Source organism: Camellia sinensis, chromosome 11, assembly GCF_055761805.1.
Source record: "Camellia sinensis isolate YWXY chromosome 11, ASM5576180v1, whole genome shotgun sequence".
NCBI lineage: Eukaryota > Viridiplantae > Streptophyta > Magnoliopsida > Ericales > Theaceae > Camellia > Camellia sinensis.
In genome coordinates, this window is record NC_138971.1 from 76,969,436 (window position 1) to 76,979,460 (window position 10,025).

A 10,025-nucleotide genomic window follows, 5' to 3' on the forward strand; every position below is an offset into this window, starting at 1 on the left:
CCGATCCAGCTCGTTGCCCGATCCAGCTCGTTGCAGCAGCTGCACCGCCGTCGTCTCCGCTTCCGGCTCGCCTCCGCCTCCCCCTCCTCCTCCCCTGGTGATTATGGTCCCCTCCAGTCCGGCCCACCGACGGTTCCCTTTTCTTCTCCCTTCCTCTCTCTCTTCTTCCCCTCCCCTCCCCCTCTCTCTCTTCTTCCCCTCCCCTCTGGTTCTGTTCGAACGAGGAAGAAGAAAAGAAAAAAAAAAAAAACCAAAAAAACCCCCAAAACGACGTCGTTTTGGGGGCTGCTGGGATTCAAGCCAAATTCGAGGCCTCGAATTCGAGGCCTCTATCACGACTCTTAAACCAAACCCCTCTCTCTTTCTCTCTCTCTCACCGAACCATAGCCTACTGCACCGATCGCCATCACAACACTCTCTTTTCTCTTCTCGGTATTCTCTCTCCTTTTTATCTTTCCAAACCAAACCCTAGCCTACTCCACTACTGATCACCCGCTGCAGTATGTGTATTTATATATATTGATGTATGTATTGATATATGTATTTCAAGCAGATATGTCGCGGTCCTCTTCATCTTCTTCAAATTTGAGAGAGAGAGAGAAAGGAAGAGGGTGAGATCTTGACCGAGAGATCCAAACTAGGGGTGATATGGCGGTGGATCGACGGCAGCGTAGCTAGAGTAGGTATTGTAGTCGCCCTCGTCGCGCGATCTCACCTTCTGCTATAATCGCGATTTGCGTCGAAATAGAAACAAACCCAAACAAAACCAAATTAAAAAGTAAAAAAATCTTTGCTTGGGGAGATTTTTCAAATTCCGAAGTGATTATCGAAATTTTTCCAGAGGATCTTTGATGCTAGTGTATAAATTGGCTCGGTGGAATGTAGATCAGAGAAGATACAGTGTAGATCAAATATTTAAAGCTTAGTTGGAGAAGATAGACTGTATATTGGCAATGGTGATGGTCGATCGGCTATTGGTGTATTTAAAAGATCTACATAATTTAATGATAATTAAATCTATTTTATGAGACTGACCTGTAAAAAACCTTAATATTTAACCATTAATTCACCACTTAATTGAGCCCATAACTATTCTTGGGGCATCTAGAAGTAGTTACCCAAGGTGGTGATTTTTTATTGTTATAATTAGGTTAATGAAAAAAAAAAAAAAAAAAAAAAAACAGGATCCACTCCATTTTTGATAGTTTTGGCAATGATAAATTTGATAATACCCTGCAGTACAAATCCAATTGATACAGTATCAAAAAAAGCTCTTACATATGTCAATATAGTACCCCAAATTTATAATTATCAAAATCACAATGCATTGACAACCTTTCCGAGAATGGATATAAAAAATAGTAGACTTTTATGAAACTTGACAATCATATATAAATTATTTAGCATAATGCAATGGTATCATATTCAAACAACAGAATTGTTTGACTATAATGATACAGTACAATCCAACAACACTAATATCTTATTGTGTTTCTACTACGTTCTGATACATCAAATTAACAGTCTGACATGAAGCAAAAAGAAGCAACATACATACCATTATTTGAGGTAATGACAATGTCAAACCTAGGTCTAGGTCTAGCCTAGGTGATCTAAAACTTCAACCCAAATTTGTGTAACTTTTGTTCACTGATCTGATCGAGTCGGTCTTCCATCTCGGCCGACAGAAAATTCTTCCAGTCTCCGACCTCACCCCTCCGGAAGAATGTTTTATTCTCCTCTCCGGACAGCAACTTTCCACTCTTGTTCACCTCCAACTTGCTCAAGGTGTCAAAGCTACACAATCCCAAGATCTCATCCACCAACCCTAATTTCTCTTCCTCTGGGGAAAATGGGTAGCCCAAGAACTGAGCTATTCTCCTCAAATGTTCATCGGGTTTCTCTTTCATCTCCTCATATTTCAAGAAAAGTATCTTCCCAGGGTTTTCCAAGCTTTCCTTCCAATAACCCAACACATGATCCCAAAAGGGTCCATACAAGCTCACCCCCCTGCAGAACCTGTCAAATGTATCTTCTAGTGAATTGGTTCCAATGTCCTTGGGTCTTAACTTGTTTGTAAAGTGCCAAAGTGAAACAAAAGTATCGTTTGGGTTCCTGCACAAATAGACAAGCTTGCATGCTGAACATTTTATAGATTCAGGAAGGGATAAGGGCGGTAAATGGGTTGAAAAGAGCCTTGGAGAAGTGAAGGAGGTAAGGTCCGGGACATGGTTATCGGCATAGAGCTTGAGTTCCAGGAAGGGGACAAGATCATGGGGATTGTTTGCATGTAATGGGTGTTGTTGTTGGCTGGTAATATCATTAGGATATTGTGCTCGGTTTACTAATGCAAAGAGGATTGCCTTGAGCCAAGTGGTGCCTGATTTGGGTGTGGTGACAAGAAGGATATCTGTGTCCTGAGCTTGAAATCCTTGTTGACATGAAAGTACTCCTTGCAACTGCCTTGATGGGTGCCAAAAGCCTTGGTATTGATAGAGGTGTGATGCAACCCACCCTTTTTCTTTCGGAAGGGAAGACAGTAATTCCCTGCATTCTTGGGTAATATCATCTTCTTGCAAGTAATTGGGAGGAGAAAGAGGGAGTTCATGGGATGTTGGCATGGAGTTGAGAAATTTTGAGATATTGCTTTTACATTTCGTTATGATGTCCAAGCATTTGATATATATATATATATATATATATTGTTCAACCTTAATGAAATAAAAATAATAATAAAATCAAATATATAAATTAAGAAGGTAAAGGCTATGCTCAATGATAATAGTAGCATCGTGACGGCAAAACTAAGTCATGGAGACAGTTTCACTAGAAATTGAGATAAAACTATGTATATTTACTCTTTTTAAACTTGTTTTTGCAATAAATCACTCTTTTTTTTTTCTTTCTATAAATTAAAGAAATATAAGAAAATGTTAATATAAAATTCTACTTTCATGCATACTTTAATTAAAATTTTCAATCATTGATTTATTCATAGTGCAAATTTACAAGGATTTTTCTTCTTCTTTCTTTTTTTTTGTTTTTTTTGGGGGGGGGGGAAGAAATAGTCTGTGTGTTTGATTTGAGTTTTTTTGATTAAGTTTTTTAAAAATTGAGTTTTTTTATTTTTTGTGGTTTTATTTTATTTTATTTTTTTTTTGTTTTTTGTGAATATTTTTAAAATTTTAAACATTTTTTTTTTTACTTTTTTAGATGTACCTTACTTAGATGTATCTAAAAAATAAATAATTTGTGAAAAAAATATTTTAAAAAATTAATAAATACGAAAAATATAATAAATTCTCTCTCTCTCTCTCTCTCTCTCTCTCTCTCTCTCTCTCTCTCTCTCTCTTTTTGTATTTTTGTAGTTTTGGTATTTAGTAAATTTTTAAAAGATTTTTTTACAAAAATTATACTTCTTATGTGTATTTATGTTAGGTATGTCTAAAAATTACAAAAATTGTTTAAAATATTAGAAAAAAAAATCAGTAAAAACAAGAAAATAGAATTTTTTAAAAAGTATTTTTGGAAAACCAAAAATAAACAAGTTGAATATTGTCTATCGAATTATTTTATTATTTTTGTTGGTAAATATGGAAAATTCATAGATTAGGTAGAGAGTCATACAAGAGTCTAGGGTAAATAATCCCTCTAGCATCATCAAACAGGAAAATTAGTATTGTCTGTCAACTTAAAAGTTGTTTTTGAACTCATCCCCAACCAATCTTGTAGAACAATTTTTGTGCTCAGTAGATGATGAGAATCGAAGCGATGCTCAAGCCAAAAAGCACGATCAAAACAAACAGAAAGCAACAATACCCAACACCGATACCTGAAATTGTTGCCAATAATTAATGAGTTCTTTCAACTCTATTGTCATAAGAAGAATTTGATTGCAAATTGTGGGGATATATTTTCTGAGTACCAACACATGACAAGGTGACACCGACGTGTCAGCCGAGATGCCACGTGTCCTGGTCATGATGCCGAGGTGATCTCGGCAAGGCCGAGATTATCTTCGAAGATATCGGAATCCGAGATAAACGGATAAAGGACAAGAGTCCTAGAATAAAGAGGGAACTCAACCTAGATATGGACAAGAGTCCTAGATTAGGAGAAGACTTCAGCTTGGGTAAAGATAAGACTCTTAGAGAGTTTATCCTAATCTTACTGGGAGTCCAAGATTAGCAGTAATCCTGAGTCCATAGAAGTTAGGCTTCTATTGGGATTAGATTTATATTGGCTATAAAAGAGAGGCACCCCCATGGGTCTAAGGTATGCTTTTGATACTCAAGCTTGTGAGTTTAGTACTTGATTTATCTTTGAGAGATATACTGACTTGATCGTCGGAGTGCCCCCGGGTGGTCGAAACCACCGCGGGATTCTTATATTTCTGTTGCAGGTCAGTCAGGTGCCATCTATTCAGTCGGTGCTCTCCAGCTGGTTACTAAGCGGGCAATGTGGTCAGAAAATAACCCACACAATTTGGCGCCGTCCGTGGGAATCGAACGAAGAATAGATGGCCAATGACGGACAGAAGGATCAGACTGGAGACAACGCTCCTGCTAGGAATAGGAGATCTATCAAACTCGACGTTGAAGGGGACAATAGCAGCACGAAAACTCATGACCAGAGTCACGGAGTGAAAGACGCCGGCCAGGAAGGTGACGCACCAAAGACAACAGATCGAAGTGGATACTACAACAAAGATGACCTCAAAGTATAGAAGGATAGATACCTGCGGAGGAACGAAGACCTTTCCAGAGAGGATGCAAAGTCAGGGGGCATGAGCGCTCCCAAGGAGATAACATTCAAGTATAGAAGAACTCATCCTGAGTGAGTAGATCCCGGATTCCAGATCCTGGATCTTGGATCCGAAAAGACATGATCTCAGCCTAGACAAGTAGACCCGAGAAGACTAGAGCTCAATCTAAGTGAGCAGATCAAAGATTCCAGAAGACATGATCTCGGCCTAGATGAGTAGGTCCGAGAAAAGAAGAGCTCAACCTGAGTGAGCAGATCCAAGATTCCAAAAGATAAGATCTCAGCACATGAGTCCGAGAAGAGAAGAGCACAATGAGCAGATCTCAGATCCCAGAAGATAAAAAGAAAACATACAAGGTCAGACTGCAGTTAGTCAGGTTGAAGACCTTTTATAAGGTCCACAAAAGAGCATGTGAAAGCCATGCAAGGGGCAGAGAGAAGAAGAATGCGTTTACCACTTGTTGAAATTTGTAACAATTTACAAGTTGGTTAAACCGATATGATGCTTAACGCTTGTTGAAATTTGTAGCAATTTACAAGTTGAAGTTAAGCCGAGATGGTTCCTTATCTTCACTTGTTGAAATTTGTAGCAATTTACGAGTTGAAGCAAAACCGAGGTTTTTGCTTAAACACTTGTAAGCAATCTACAGGGTGGTTAAACCAAAGAAGGTGCTTAACACTTGTTGAAATTTGTAACAATTTACAAGATAACGTTAAGCCGACATATGATCATCTGTTGAAATTTGCAGCAATTTACAGTTTGAGGAAAAAGCTAAGTATGTTGTTTAAACACTTATTGAAATTCATAGCAATTTACAAATAGATTACTGTTTAACACTTGTTATGTTAATCCTTGTTGATCCCTGTTACAGTATATGTTAATTCTTGTTAAAATTTGTAGCAATTTACAAGTAGGTTAGACCGAGATCACCGTTTAAACACTTGTTGAAGCTTGAGAAAAAGTTTGCAAAGTTAACATTGAGTAGTATATGTTTCACACTTGTTAGGATTTATGAAAAGTTTGCAGGTCAGTATCTTGTCGAAGTAAAAAAAATTTGTAGCTATTATACCCGAGGTATGTAACCCCGAGAAGATTGCACAAAGGAGGCAAAGTATGAAAGGCATACAAAATATTCTAAGTATAGAATCATGCAAGAGCAGTTAGAAGAAGATCAAAACAGAATTCGTCATGATTGACACGCCTTCACCTTACAACATCATCTTGGGAAGGCCATGGTTGCATGCAGTGGGGGCAGTTCCCTCAACGTTGCATCGACTATTGCGGTTCCTCACAGAACATGGGATTGAAGAAGTCAGAGAAGACCAACTGCAGGTAAAGAATTGCTCCATGGCAGCAATGAAAACTACCTGCAACATTCGAAAACCAGGGAAGGCAGAGATTGAAGACGAGGACATAGAGGTCCTAGATGATGTCGGCAAGGAGCCAGCCGAGAAGAGTAAAGAGGCACTGAAAATCCTCGTCCAGGAAGGAGATGAAGAACGCTTCTTTCTTCTCGACTCAGGCTTAGCCGAAGAAGAAGAAAGAGAATTGGAAGCTTTTTTGAGAGCAAACATTGAGATGTTTGCTTGGACACCTTACGAAATGCCTGTCATTGACCCCGAGGTTACTTGCCACCAACTGAACGTCGACAGGTCGGCCAAACCTATAATCCAACGAGCAAGAGGACTGGCGTTGATGCACGTCGAAGCAATAGAGGAAGAAGTGGACAGACTTCTGGAGCCCAGGGCCATCCAAGAAGTCAATTACCCGACATGGCTATCAAATACAGTGGAAGAAGGAATGATAATCAAGGAGCAAGGAATGTTAACATCGGCCAACAAACAGACATTTTTCAGAAGCAAAAAAGGTTGCATATGCAAAGAAAACAAAAGTGCAAAGAAAACAAAAGTACAAAGATGAAGACCCTAAGAACTAGGGACTAGGGTAAGAACGTCGGACTAATCTACTTCAACGGTTGACGGTGGTTCAGCATTGGCAGTCAGCTGGGAGAGCTTCTCTACCATTATCTCGGTAACAATTTTAAGAAGGGATGTGGTTCTAAGACTATACAGAAAACAGAAACAAGAATGTAATTCGTAATCAAGAATGGTGATGAAGCTATCAAGAAATCAAGACAAAAAGATTGCACAAGTGTGTCAAGCCAAGAACAGTGGCAGAAATCAACAGATGAATGAACAGTGTAGGTTCCATCACCTCAGAATGCCGAGGTAATAGAACCTAGGGGGCAGTTGTGGGGATATATTTTTTGAGTGCCAACACGTGGCAAGGTGACACCGACGTGTCAGCCGAGGTGCCACGTATCCTGGTCATGACGCCGAGGTGATCTCGGCAAGGCTGAGGTTATCTCCGAAGATATCGGAATCCGAGATAAGCAGATAAAGGACAAGAGTCCTAGAATAAAGAGAGAACTCAACCTAAATATGGACAAGAGTCCTAGATTGGGAGAAGACTTCAGTTTGGGTAAAGATAAGACTCTTAGAGAGTTTATCCTAATCTTACTCGGAGTCCAAGATTAGCAGTAATCTTGAGTCCATAGAAGTTAGGCTTCTATTGGGACTAGGTTTATGTTGGCTATAAAAGAGAGGCACCCCCATGGGTCTAAGGTATACTTTTGATACTCAAGCTTGTGAGTTTAGTACTTGATTTATCTTTGAGAGATATACTGACTTGATCGTCGGAGTGCCCCCGGGTGGTCGAAACCACCGCGGGATTCTTATATTTCTGTTGCAGGCCAGTCAGGTGCCATCTATTCTGCCGGTGCTCTCCAGCTGGTTATTAAGCGGGCAGTGTGGTCGGAAAATCACCCACACACAAATAATGGAATTACAACAGACAACCTTGGAAACCGCAAGTTGAATTTTGGTTTATAGTAGGGAACGAAGTAGATAATAATTACTACATATTAATAAAATGCAATTGTTGTGATGGAGTTATTTTACTTTGATATTTTTGAACTTCTTGTATTTATTGATATTATCTTTGTATTTTGTAATAAGTAAATTAGTGATAAATCCAAATCAAGGGGTGTGTAAATCATTACACCTGGTAAATATTTTTTGTTGGCGAAAAGTTTACCCATTTGTGAAATAATTTGGCGAGAAGTCTTTCATTTTTTTTAAAAATATTTTGTTTTCAATTTTACCCCTTAATTTGTCTATTGACTTTTCGTTGACTATCTATTCAAATTTATATCTATCTGTAAAAAAGAAAAAAAAAATTATATCTGTTCAATGTTTTTACTTATTTGTTTAAATCTATTTGTCCAAATTTTCTTATTTGTTTAATTTTTTTCCCTAAATTCTATTTGTTGATTTTTTATCTGTTCAAATCTTTGTTAAAATTCTTGTTCTAATTTTTTCTATCTGTTAAAATTCTAAAACTCTATCTGTTGAATTTATTGTCCTGTTTTTTCCTATCTATTTGAAATTCTAATTCCAAATTTCCTACTTGTTAAAATTCAACATATATATCTTTTTAAATTCAAAACACATAGATCTTATCTGTTTTTTTTTTCCACCTGTTCATCATCAACAACAATTACATATACTTCTAAATCATCATCAACAGCAGCAATAATCAACTTAAAAAAAATATACATATGGGATTTGAATATCAACAGATCGAGATCTAACCCAAAGATAAATCAATATCATCACAGCCTCTTATATATCTATCTATGTCTTTCTTTATATATATATATATATATATATATATCAGTAGCAACGTGAAAGCAAAACACAAACAAATTAAAATTTGGACTTTTATGTTTTGAAACAAAACACACACATACATAGAGATTTGAGGAAGTGCTAGAGTGGAGTTGGGACAACTTGACAAGTTTCGGCGAGTCAAAGGTCGGTGGCATGGAGTGAGGTCGGCGAAGATAAGGTGGGGGCGGTGGCAGATCAAGAGGATGATGATTTGAGAATGAATATGTAACACGAGCCGCAGGAGCAGTGGAGAAGTAAGTGAAAGGAGAACATCGTTCGTGGTAGAGGTCTTGGAGTAGATTTAGAGATCTCGATGTTGTAGTGGTGGAGATTGGCTTCTATCCCTTCTCTTTTCTTTATCGGTGATGGTAGAGATGGTGTAGATCTCGACAAAAACGATGTACTGGTCAATGTTTTAAAAATCAGATCGATGACCGAATTAGAAAAGGAATTGGGTGGACGGATCACTGATTCAACTGTTGAGTTGAACCGGAATCGAACCATGACGCAGTAAATATATTAAAATTATATTTAAATAAAAATATAAGTAATAAAAATATAAATTAAAAAAATTAAAAATATTAAATTATCTTAAATATTTCTCTTAATATTTTTTTTACTGAAAATTATAATAATATATTTTAAAATATTATTAATTTTAATTTTGGAAGAGGAAATCAAATATTCAATATTCCTTTTATATGATTTTAATTCAAATAATTTGATTGAAAGAAGAGCAAAAATTTTGGAGGGATATCAAAATTTCAATATTCCCACAAATACATTTGATTGAATCCCACATGGATTTCTTGAGTTTTTTGGAAGAATTTTTTTCTTACAAATAGGTAAAGACTTTCACAATAACTTCAAGTTTTTAATGGGATTTTTCACCAGAGAAGATCCTTAAAAGAGAGTTTTCAATTAATTTTTTTTATATTCTTATATATATATATATATATATTAAGAAAGAAGGAAAAGAAAGAAAGAATAAAAAAAAAGTTAGAAGAAATTAAAAAAATAAAATAAAATATTCAATTTCATCGACCTGGTGAACCGGCTCTAGGTCAACCGGTTTTCTCAGTTCTCTCAAAATAGGCTAACTTTTAGTTTCGAACGATTTGAAAAGTATATCCAAACCGAAATCCCGATCGGTCAACGGCTCAACCGGTTGAAACAATGGTTACTAGTACTACTCTTGAAATTATTTCTGCAGTACTTCTCCTGAAATTATTTCTCTAATCAAGTAGACATCCCTCGAAGAACCAAATTCACGTGTTGTACTCTAGTACTGCTCCTGAAAAAATAATTTAGTATGTTTTGTTTCAATTTTCTAAATCTAAATTTTTAAAAGTTAAGCTTGCATTTTTCATATTTGTTTTTTAATTTTTAACGAATATTTTTAAAATATTGTGGTTAAGACTTGGGGTTTAAGCTCCATGGTCATGAGTTCAATTCCTTTTCCTTTAGGCTAATCTCCTGGGTGAAGCACAGTTGGTTAGGATGTTTGACCTCAAGTTGTCTAATCAGCA

At 36.8% G+C, this 10,025-nt stretch overlaps 1 pseudogene across 1 annotated transcript; it reads right to left on the reverse strand.

Annotated features, from left to right (window-relative positions):
• Positions 1–1,367: 1,367 nt before the first annotated feature.
• LOC145802015 (cytosolic sulfotransferase 12 pseudogene) lies at positions 1,368–2,673 on the reverse strand (annotated as a pseudogene). The gene has a single exon (XR_014344152.1). The product of XR_014344152.1 is annotated as a cytosolic sulfotransferase 12 pseudogene (transcript).
• Between the last annotated feature and the right edge of the window lie 7,352 nt (positions 2,674–10,025).